We start from the raw sequence: 11,899 nt of genomic DNA on the forward strand, positions 1-11,899 counted from the left end.
ATGGAGCTGAAGGATGGGACTGGATGGTGTTCAGAGATAGATGGGAGGGGAATGGAGCTGAATGAAGACAGATGGGAGGGGTTGGGACTGAAGACTGGATGGTGTTTAGAGATAGATGGGAGGGTTGAATGGAGCTGACTGGATAGAGACAGAAGGGGTTGAATGAAGATGGGACTGGATGGTGTTTAGAGATAGATGGGAGGGGTTGAATGGAGCTGAAGGATGGGACTGGATGGTGTTCAGAGACAGATGGGAGGGGTTGAAGAAGATGGGACTGGATGGGAGGGGTTGAATGGAGCTGAAGGATGGGACTGGATGGTGTTGTAGATGGGAGGGGTTGAGATGAAGATGGGACTGGATGGTGTTTAGAGATGATGGGAGGGGTTGAAGATGGGACTGGATGGTGTTGAGAGATAGATGTTTTGAAGATGGACTGGATGGTGTTGAGAGATAGATGGGAGGGGTTGAATGGAGCTGAAGGATGGGACTGGATGGTGTTAGAGATAGATGGGTAGAGGGGGCTCGTTGATAATGAATGGATGGGACTGGATGGTGTTAAGAGATAGATGGGAGGGATCTGTAGTCTGACTGGGGACTAGCATCTATGAGCTGAAGATGGGACTGGATGGTGTGGTCTAGACTAGATCTATAAACACAGATGGGAGGGGTTTAATCTGAGCTGAAGGCTGCATCTATAAACACAGCTGGATGGTGTTTGACTGGTGTCTAGACTAGCATCTATAAACACAGCTGTTACTGGATCTGTAGTCTGACTGGTGTCTAGGCTAGCATCTATAAACACAGCTGCTGTTATGGGATCTGTAGTCTGACTGGTGTACTAGCATCTATAAACACAGCTGTTAGGGAATCTGTAGTCAACATTTACCTGGGACTCTGGATACCAATACTGGGTGGTCTGAAAAAGTGTCAATCAATAGCAAAAAAGTTTATCTTTAATTTACAATCTGGATGGTGTTCAGAGATAGATGGGAGGGGTTGAATGGAGCTGAAGGATGGGAGGGGTTGAATGGAGCTGAAGGGACTGGGTGGTGTTAAGAGATAGATGGGAGGGGTTGAATGGAGCTGAAGGATGGGACTGGATGGTGTTTAGAGATAGATGGGAGGGGTTGAATGGAGCTGAAGGATGGGACTGGATGGTGTTTAGAGATAGATGGGAGGGGTTGAATAGAGGTGAAGGTGGGACTGGAATGAGATAGATGGGAGGGTTGAATGGAGCTGAAGGATGGGACTGGATGGTGTTTAGAGATAGATGGGAGGGGTTGATGGAGCTGAGGATGGGACTGGATGGTGTTAAGAGATAGATGGAGGGGGTTGAATGGAGCTGAAGGATGGGACTGGATGGTGTTTAGAGATAGATGGGAGGGGTTGAATGGGACTGGATGGTGTTTAGAGATGGATGGGAGGGGTTGAATGGAGCTGAAGGATGGGACTGGATGGTGTTGAGATAGATGGGAGGGTTGAATGAAGATGGGACTGGATGGTGTTTAGAGATGGATGGGAGGGGTTGAATGAAGATGGGACTGGATGGTGTTTAGAGATGGATGGGAGGGTTGAATGGAGCTGAAGGATGGGACTGGATGGTGTTAAGAGATGGATGGGAGGGGTTGAATGAAGGATGGGACTGGATGGTGTTAAGAGATGGATGGGAGGGGTTGAATGGAGAAGGTTGGGACTGGGTGGTGTTAAGAGATAGATGGGAGGGTTGAATGGAGCTGAAGGATGGGACTGGATGGTGTTAAGAGATGGATGGGAGGGGTTGAATGAAGATGGGACTGGATGGTGTTTAGAGATGGATGGGAGGGGTTGAATGAAGATGGGACTGGATGGTGTTTAGAGATGGATGGGAGGGGTTGAATGGAGCTGAAGGATGGGACTGGATGGTGTTAAGAGATGGATGGGAGGGGTTGAATGGAGCTGAAGGATGGGACTGGATGGTGTTAAGAGATGGATGGGAGGGGTTGAATGGAGCTGAAGGTTGGGACTGGGTGGTGTTAAGAGATAGATGGTGTTTGAAGGATGGGAGATAGGATGGGAGGGGTTGAATGGAGCTGAAGGATGGGACTGGATGGTGTTCAGAGATAGATGGGAGGGGTTGAATGAAGATGGGACTGGATGGTGTTTAGAGATGGATGGGAGGGGTTGAATGGAGCTGAAGGATGGGACTGGATGGTGTTCAGAGATAGATGGGAGGGTTGAATGAAGATGGGACTGGATGGTGTTTAGAGAGATGGGAGGTTGAATGGAGCTGAAGGATGGGATGGTGTTTAGAGATGGGGTGAAGGATGGGAATGGTGTTAAGAGATAGATGGGAGTTGAATGAAGATGGGACTGGATGGTGTTTAGAGATGGATGGGAGGGGTTGAATGGAGCTGAAGGATGGGACTGGATGGTGTTTAGAGATGGATGGGAGGGTTGAATGAGCTGAAGGATGGGACTGGATGGTGTTAAGAGATTAGAGATGGATAGATGGGTTGAATGGAGCTGAATGAAGATGGGACTGGATGGTGTTTAGAGATGGATGGGAGGGGTTGAATGGAGCTGAAGGATGGGACTGGATGGTGTTAAGAGATGGATGGGAGGGGTTGAATGGAGCTGAAGGATGGGACTGGATGGTGTTAAGAGATGGATGGGAGGGGTTGAATGGAGCTGAAGGTTGGGACTGGGTGGTGTTAAGAGATAGATGGGAGGGGTTGAATGGAGCTGAAGGATGGGACTGGATGGTGTTTAGAGATGGATGGGAGGGGTTGAATGGAGCTGAAGGATGGGACTGGATGGTGTTCAGAGATAGATGGGAGGGGTTGAATGAAGATGGGACTGGATGGTGTTTAGAGATGGATGGGAGGGGTTGAATGGAGCTGAAGGATGGGACTGGATGGTGTTCAGAGATAGATGGGAGGGGTTGAATGAAGATGGGACTGGATGGTGTTTAGAGATAGATGGGAGGGTTGAATGGATGGGACTGGATGGTGTTAAGAGATGGATGGGAGGGTTGAATGAAGCTGATGGGACTGGATGGTGTTTGAAGACTGGAGAGATGGATGGGAGGGGTTGAATGGATGAAGGATGGGACTGGATGGTGTTTAGAGATAGATGGGGAGGGTTGAATGAAGATGGGACTGGATGGTGTTTAGAGATGGATGGGAGGGTTGAATGGAGCTGAAGGATGGGACTCAGAGATAGATGGGAGGGTTGAATGAAGAGAGATAGATGGGAGGGGTTGATGGATGAAGGATGGGACTGGATGGTGTTTAGAGATGGATGGGAGGGTTGAATGAAGCTGAAGGATGGGACTGGATGGTGTTAAGAGATAGATGGGAGGGGTTGAATGAAGATGGGACTGGATGGGAGGGTTGAATGGAGCTGAAGGATGGGACTGGATGGTGTTTAGAGATAGATGGGAGGGTTGAATGAAGATGGGACTGGATGGTGTTTAGAGATAGATGGGAGGGGTTGAATGAAGATGGGACTGGATGGTGTTAAGAGATGGATGGGAGGGTTGAATGGAGCTGAAGGATGGGACTGGATGGTGTTTAGAGATGGATGGGAGAATGGATAGGATGGGATGGGTTGATAGATGGGGAGGGGTTGAATGAAGATGGGACTGGATGGTGTTTAGAGATGGATGGGAGGGTTGAATGGAGCTGAAGGATGGGACTGGATGGTGTTCAGAGATAGATGGGAGGGTTGAATGAAGATGGGACTGGATGGTGTTTAGAGATGGATGGGAGGGTTGATGGAGCTGAAGGATGGGACTGGATGGTGTTTAGAGATGGATGGGAGGGGTTGAGATGAAGGATGGGACTGGATGGTGTTAAGAGAGATGGGAGGGTTGAATGAAGATGGGACTGGATGGTGTTTAGAGATGGATGGGAGGGGTTGAATGGAGCTGAAGGATGGGACTGGATGGTGTTTAGAGATGGATGGGAGGGGTTGAATGGAGCTGAAGGATGGGACTGGATGGTGTTAAGAGATAGATGGGAGGGGTTGAATGAAGATGGGACTGGATGGTGTTTAGAGATGGATGGGAGGGGTTGAATGGAGCTGAAGGATGGGACTGGATGGTGTTTAGAGATGGATGGGGATGGGACTGGATGGTGTTCAGAGATAGATGGGAGGGGTTGAATGAAGGGACTGGATGGTGTTTAGAGATGGATGGGAGGGGTTGAATGGAGCTGAAGGATGGGACTGGATGGTGTTGATAGTGTTTGAAGAGAGATGGTAGATGGGAGGGGTTGAAATGAAGATGGGACTGGATGGTGTTTAGAGATGGATGGGAGGGGTTGAATGAAGCTGAAGGATGGGACTGGATGGTGTTAAGAGATAGATGGGAGGGGTTGAATGAAGATGGGACTGGATGGTGTTTAGAGATGGATGGGAGGGGTTGAATGGAGCTGAAGGATGGGACTGGATGGTGTTTTAGAGAGATAGATGGGAGGGGTTAGAGATAGATGGGAGGGGTTGAATGAAGATGGGACTGGATGGTGTTTAGAGATGGATGGGAGGGTTGAATGGAGCTGAAGGATGGGACTGGATGGTGTTTAGAGATAGATGGGAGGGGTTGAATGAAGATGGGACTGGATGGTGTTTAGAGATGGATGGGAGGGGTTGAATGGAGCTGAAGGATGGGACTGGATGGTGTTCAGAGATAGATGGGAGGGGTTGAATGAAGATGGGACTGGATGGTGTTTAGAGATGGATGGGAGGGGTTGAATGGAGCTGAAGGATGGGACTGGATGGTGTTTAGAGATGGATGGGAGGGGTTGAATGAAGCTGAAGGATGGGACTGGATGGTGTTAAGAGATAGATGGGAGGGGTTGAAGGAAGATGGGACTGGATGGTGTTTAGAGATGGATGGGAGGGGTTGAATGGAGCTGAAGGATGGGACTGGATGGTGTTTAGAGATAGATGGGAGGGGTTGAATGAAGATGGGACTGGATGGTGTTTAGAGATAGATGGGAGGGGTTGAATGAAGATGGGACTGGATGGTGTTTAGAGATGGATGGGAGGGGTTGAATGGAGCTGAAGGATGGGACTGGATGGTGTTTAGAGATAGATGGGAGGGGTTGAATGAAGATGGGACTGGATGGTGTTTAGAGATGGATGGGAGGGGTTGAATGGAGCTGAAGGATGGGACTGGATGGTGTTTAGAGATAGATGGGAGGGGTTGAATGAAGATGGGACTGGATGGTGTTTAGAGATGGATGGGAGGGGTTGAATGGAGCTGAAGGATGGGACTGGATGGTGTTTAGAGATAGATGGGAGGGGTTGAATGAAGATGGGACTGGATGGTGTTTGAATGGATGGGAGGGTTGATGGAGCTGAAGGATGGGACTGGATGGTGTTCAGAGATAGATGGGAGGGGTTGAATGAAGATGGGACTGGATGGTGTTTAGAGATGGATGGGAGGGTTGAATGGAGCTGAAGGATGGGACTGGATGGTGTTTAGAGATGGATGGGAGGGTTGAATGGAGCTGAAGGATGGGACTGGATGGTGTTAAGAGATAGATGGGAGGGGTTGAATGAAGATGGGACTGGATGGTGTTTAGAGATGGATGGGAGGGGTTGAATGGAGCTGAAGGATGGGACTGGATGGTGTTAGAGATAGATGGGAGATGAAGATGGGGGATGGGTTGATAGATGGGAGGGGTTGAATGAAGATGGGACTGGATGGTGTTTAGAGATGGATGGGAGGGGTTGAATGGAGCTGAAGGATGGGACTGGATGGTGTTTAGAGATAGATGGGAGGGGTTGAATGAAGATGGGACTGGATGGTGTTTAGAGATGGATGGTTGAATGGAGCTGAAGGATGGGACTGGATGGTGTTTAGAGATAGATGGGAGGGGTTGAATGAAGATGGGACTGGATGGTGTTTAGAGATGGATGGAGGGGTTGAATGGAGCTGATGGGACTGGATGGTGTTTAGAGATAGATGGGAGGGGTTGAATGGAGCTGAAGATGGGACTGGATGGTGTTAAGAGATAGATGGGAGGGGTTGAATGGAGCTGAAGGGACTGGATGGTCTTAAGAGATGGATGGGAGGGGTTGAATGAAGATGGGACTGGATGGTGTTTAGAGATAGATGGGAGGGGTTGAATGGAGCTGAAGGATGGGACTGGATGGTGTTTAGAGATAGATGGGAGGGGTTGAATGAAGATGGGACTGGATGGTGTTTAGAGACAGATGGGAGGGGGTTGAATGGAAGAAGGATGGGACTGGATGGTGTTTAGAGATAGATGGGAGGGGTTGAATGAAGATGGGACTGGATGGTGTTTAGAGACAGATGGGAGGGGTTGAATGGAGCTGAAGGATGGGACTGGATGGTGTTTAGAGATAGATGGGAAGGGTTGAATGAAGATGGGACTGGATGGTGTTAAGAGATAGATGGGAGGGGTTGAATGGAGCTGAAGGATGGGGGATGGGTTGAATGAAGATGGGACTGATGGTGTTAAGAGATAGATGGGAGGGGTTGAATGGAGCTGAAGGATGGGACTGGATGGTGTTCAGAGATAGATGGGAGGGGTTGAATGAAGATGGGACTGGATGGTGTTTAGAGATAGATGGGAGGGGTTGAATGGAGCTGAAGGATGGGACTGGATGGTGTTTAGAGATAGATGGGAGAGATTGAATGGAGCTGAAGGGACTGGATGGTCTTAAGAGATGGATGGGAGGGGTTGAATGGAGCTGAAGGATGGGACTGGATGGTGTTAAGAGATAGATGGGAGGGGTTGAATGGAGCTGAAGGGACTGGATGGTCTTAAGAGATGGATGGGAGGGGTTGAATGGAGCTGAAGGATGGGACTGGATGGTGTTAAGAGATAGATGGGAGGGGTTGAATGAAGATGGGACTGGATGGTGTTTAGAGATGGATGGGAGGGGTTGAATGGAGCTGAAGGGTGGGACTGGATGGTGTTAAGAGACAGATGGGAGGGGTTGAATGGAGCTGAAGGATGGGACTGGATGGTCTTCAGAGACAGATGGGAGGGGTTGAATAGAGCTGAAGGATGGGACTGGATGGTGTTTAGAGATAGATGGGAGGGGTTGAATAGGGCTGAAGGATGGGACTGGATGATGGGAGGGGTTGTTGGGACTGGATAGTGTTTAGAGACAGATGGGAGGGGTTGAATGGAGCTGAAGGATGGGACTGGATGGTGTTGAGAGATAGATGGGAGGGGTTGAATAGAGGTGAAGGGTGGGACTGGATGGTGTTCAGAGACAGATGGGAGGGGTTGAATAGAGCTGAAGGATGGGACTGGATGGTGTTGAGAGATAGATGGGAGGGGTTGAATAGAGCTGAAGGATGGGACTGGATGGTGTTGAGAGATAGATGGGAGGGGTTGAATAGAGGTGAAGGATGGGACTGGATGGTGTTGAGAGATAGATGGGAGGGGTTGAATAGAGGTGAAGGGTGGGACTGGATGGTGTTGAGAGATAGATGGGAGGGGTTGAATAGAGGTGAAGGGTGGGACTGGATGGTGTTAAGAGATGGGAGGGGTTGAATGGAGCTGAAGGGTGGGACTAATAACAACAAGATAACAAATGTAAAACATACTGTGTCTGTAAAATGTATATAGGTTCAGAACTGTTGTGAAATAGCACAGTTACAAATATACATGGCAAATAGAAATCAAACTGGACAGACATCAGAAATAGAGGAAGGCCAGGATTAAAAACAGTCCAAATATAACTATTTTACAATAGATTGTGCCCGTAAATGTATATAGTAAAAGCCTAAGTTTTGTTGTTCACTAGTTTACTCCAATCAGGGGAGGGGTCGTAGGGTATGTGGGAAATAATAAAAGAAAATACATTTTAAAAAGATGTGTGTTTGTATATATGTATATATCACTTCCGATCCCTGGTATACTTCCAATCCCTGGTATATTTATATGGTAAATATGTATATATATATATACAAACACACATCTTTTTAAAATGTATTTTTTTGATATATATTTTTTAATATATTTACCATATAAATATACCAGGGATTGGAAGTGATGCAGATAATTACATGATCTATTTGCAATATTAAATCTGATCTACCCTCTAAAAAATATAAATAAGTTTTAAAAAATCAAAGCAGTTAAGTCCTTTAAAATCCATTCAATGCACTATCAATATGCACCGCACCGCTACGCAGGTTTTGCCTGTCAGTGGCAACAGAAACATTGTAATAAAAAAAAAATAAAAAAAAATCTGTTTGAATGATAAACTACTGCAAGTTCCCGTATGTTACCGTGTTCAGTTTCACGGCTCTTATCACTATCATAGCAGCGCAGCAGTTGGTTTTATCGTTCAAATGTAACCGGCACATATGGAGTCAGATAAGTAGCCTAACATGAAGGCAATGTTCAACAAAATAATGGCGCGAGGAGTTAGGGATTAAACAAAAACACGTAGTTTTACTGATGTTACACTAACGTCTGTTACTGGCGCGCAACTCGTCCTGCAACGGCTGTAGATTAAACACACAGAAAACCCCCGTGGATGAACTTTGATGAGTGCGTAAATATATTCCTACCAGTCTGGATTGTAGTCCTTCTTTCTGTAAATCAGGAGTATATTTCACAGACCAGAGATCGTTTGACACTGCAAAAGAAGGCGTGGTTGAATTCTGGGACACTTGGACCGAGGCCACATGTGGTGTTGCGAAATTGAGGACAGGTTGAACAGACACACATTCCACTACCAACGGTAAACATTGTTATTGTTAGGCAGCAATTTGTATGGTATATACATACCCGTACGAAAAAATATTGTAGACAGAGTGCAGTACAACTGTAGTACACTATAGTATAACTGTAGTTAGAGTGCAGTACAACTGCAGTACACTATAGTATAACTGTAGTTAGAGTGCAGTACAACTGCAGTACACTGTAGCATAACTGTAGTATAACTGTAGTATAACTGTAGTTAGAGTGCAGTACAACTGTAGTACACTGTAGTATAACTGTAGTTAGAGTGCAGTACAACTGCAGTACACTATAGTATAACTGTAGTTAGAGTGCAGTACAACTGCAGTACACTGTAGCATAACTGTAGTATAACTGTAGTATAACTGTAGTTAGAGTGCAGTACAACTGTAGTACACTGTAGTATAACTGTAGTACACTGTAGTATAACTGTAGTACACTGTAGTATAACTGTAGTTAGAGTGCAGTACAACTGTAGTACACTGTAGTATAACTGTAGTACACTGTAGTATAACTGTAGTACACTGTAGTATAACTGTAGTTAAAGTGCAGTACACTGTAGTATAACTGTAGTTAGAGTGCAGTACAACTGTAGTACACTGTAGTATAACTGTAGTACACTGTAGTATAAACATAGTACACTGTAGTATAACTAGTACACGGTAGTATAACTGTAGTACACTGTAGTATAAACATAGTACACTGTAGTATAACTGTAGTACACTGTAGTATAACTGTAGTACACTGTAGTATAAACATAGCACACTGTAGTATAAACATAGTACACTGTAGTATAACTGTAGTACGCTGCAGTACACTGTAGTATAACTGTAGTTATAGTGCAGTACAACTGTAGTACACTTTAGTATAACTGTAGTACACGGTAGTATAACTGTAGTTATAGTGCAGTACAACTGCAGTTATAGTGCAGTCCAACTGCAGTACACTGTAGTATAACTGTAGTACACTGTAGTATAACTGTAGTACACTGTAGTATAACTGTAGTACACTGTAGTATAACTGTAGTACACTGTAGTATAACTGTAGTACACTGTAGTATAACTGTAGTATAACTGTAGTACACTGTAGTATAACTGTAGTACACTGTAGTATAACTGTAGTACACTGTAGTATAACTGTAGTACACTGTAGTATAACTGTAGTACACGGTAGTATAACTGTAGTACACGGTAGTATAACTGTACTACACTGTAGTATAACTGTAGTTAGTTAGAGTGCAGTATAATTGCAATATACTGCAAATACTGCATCCAAAAGAACACGTTTTTGTTACTGCAGTAATTCGGGGCAGTTTAACCAGTATAACTGCAGTTCGGGGCAGTATAACTGCAGGTCTGGGGCAGTATAACTGCAGGTCGGGGGCAGTATAACTGCAGGTCTGGGGCAGTATAACTGCAGGTCGGGGGCAGTATAACTGCAGTTCGGGGCAGTATAACTGCAGGTCGGGGCAGTATAACTGCAGCTCGGGAAGTATAACTGCAGGTCGGGGAAGTATAACTGCAGGTCTGGGGCAGTATAACTGCAGTTCGGGAAGTATAACTGCAGGTCTGGGGCAGTATAACTGCAGGTCGGGGGCAGTATAACTGCAGGTCTGGGGCAGTATAACTGCAGGTCTGGGGCAGTATAACTGCAGGTCGGGGGCAGTATAACTGCAGTTCGGGGGCAGTATAACTGCAGGTCTGGGGCAGTATAACTGCAGGTCGGGGGCAGTATAACTGCAGTTCGGGGGAAGTATAACTGCAGGTCGGGGGAAGTATAACTGCAGGTCGGGGGCAGTATAACTGCAGGTCTGGGGCAGTATAACTGCAGGTCGGGGGCAGTATAACTGCAGGTCTGGGGCAGTATAACTGCAGGTCTGGGGCAGTATAACTGCAGGTCGGGGGCAGTATAACTGCAGGTCTGGGGCAGTATAACTGCAGGTCTGGGGCAGTATAACTGCAGTTCAACTACAGTACAGTTGTTCTGTAATGTTACTGAGTCCAAAGTACCACAGTCGACTGCAGTTTTGATTGTGTGTGTCTGTCTGCATGGCTCTCTCTCTCTGTGTGTGTGTGTGTGTGTGTGTGTGTGTGTGTGTGTGTGTGCCTGTGTGTGTGTCTGCATGCCTCTGTGTGTGTGTCTGTGTGTGCGTCTGTGTCTCTCTGTGTGTGTGTGTCTGCATCACCTCTGTAGACCAAAGGTGTTATCTTGTCCCTGACCCCTTATTGAAGACAGACAGGTTCCCAAAGAGCACCCAGTCAGTTTACGCTGACTCACCCTGACCCTTATTGAAGACAGACAGGTTCCAAGAGCACCCAGTCAGTTATCTTGACTCACCCTGACCCCTTATTGAAGACAGACAGGTTCCCAAACAGCACCCAGTCAGTTTACGCTGACTCACCCTGACCCCTTATTGAAGACAGACAGGTTCCCAAAGAGCACCCAGTCAGTTTACGCTGACTCACCCTGACCCCTTATTGAAGACAGACAGGTCCCAAACAGCACCCAGTCAGTTTACGCTGACTCACCCTGACCCCTTATTGAAGACAGACAGGTTCCCAAAGAGCACCCAGTCAGTTTACGCTGACTCACCCTGACCCCTTATTGAAGACAGACAGGTTCCCAAACAGCACCCAGTCAGTTTACGCTGACTCACCCTGACCGTTTCCATGAAAACAAGCCATAGCAAAGCTGATCTGAGCTGCGCTGGTATGTCTGATCACATCTCCAAGACCTCTCAATTCCAGTTCTGCTCGGCTAGCTTCGGGTTCAGCGTCCGGGGTTTTGGTTGTGCCGTGATTCCAGAAGCCTAATGAACAGCTATTCATAGCTTGATGATTCATTAAGACTAAATTATGTAAACTGGACGTGTAACGGATCACGTTTGACAAATAGATGATAAAGATGTATTTAAACCAGATATACGATTTGAAGTTTTCCAGGACTTTGAGACGTGGAACGTCGTCAACTACTTTAATTGTTTTCAGAGACTACATTTCCTGTGTGTGTGTGTGTGTGTGTGTGTGTGTGTGTGTGTGTGTGTGTGTGTGTGTGTGTGTGTGTATGTGTGTGTGTCTGCATGCCTGTGTGTGTGTGTCTGCATGCCTGTGTGTGTGTGTGTGTGTGTGTGTGTGTGTGTGTGTGTGTGTGTGTGTGTGTGTGTGCCTGCATGTCTGTGTGTGTGT

At 46.6% G+C, this 11,899-nt stretch overlaps 1 pseudogene; it reads right to left on the minus strand.

Annotated features, from left to right (window-relative positions):
* LOC135569067 (microsomal glutathione S-transferase 1-like) overlaps positions 1–11,543 on the minus strand; it is a 41,698-nt pseudogene extending 30,155 nt beyond the window's left edge.
* Between the last annotated feature and the right edge of the window lie 356 nt (positions 11,544–11,899).

This window comes from Oncorhynchus nerka, unplaced genomic scaffold (genome assembly GCF_034236695.1).
Source record: "Oncorhynchus nerka isolate Pitt River unplaced genomic scaffold, Oner_Uvic_2.0 unplaced_scaffold_1220, whole genome shotgun sequence".
Lineage (NCBI taxonomy): Eukaryota > Metazoa > Chordata > Actinopteri > Salmoniformes > Salmonidae > Oncorhynchus > Oncorhynchus nerka.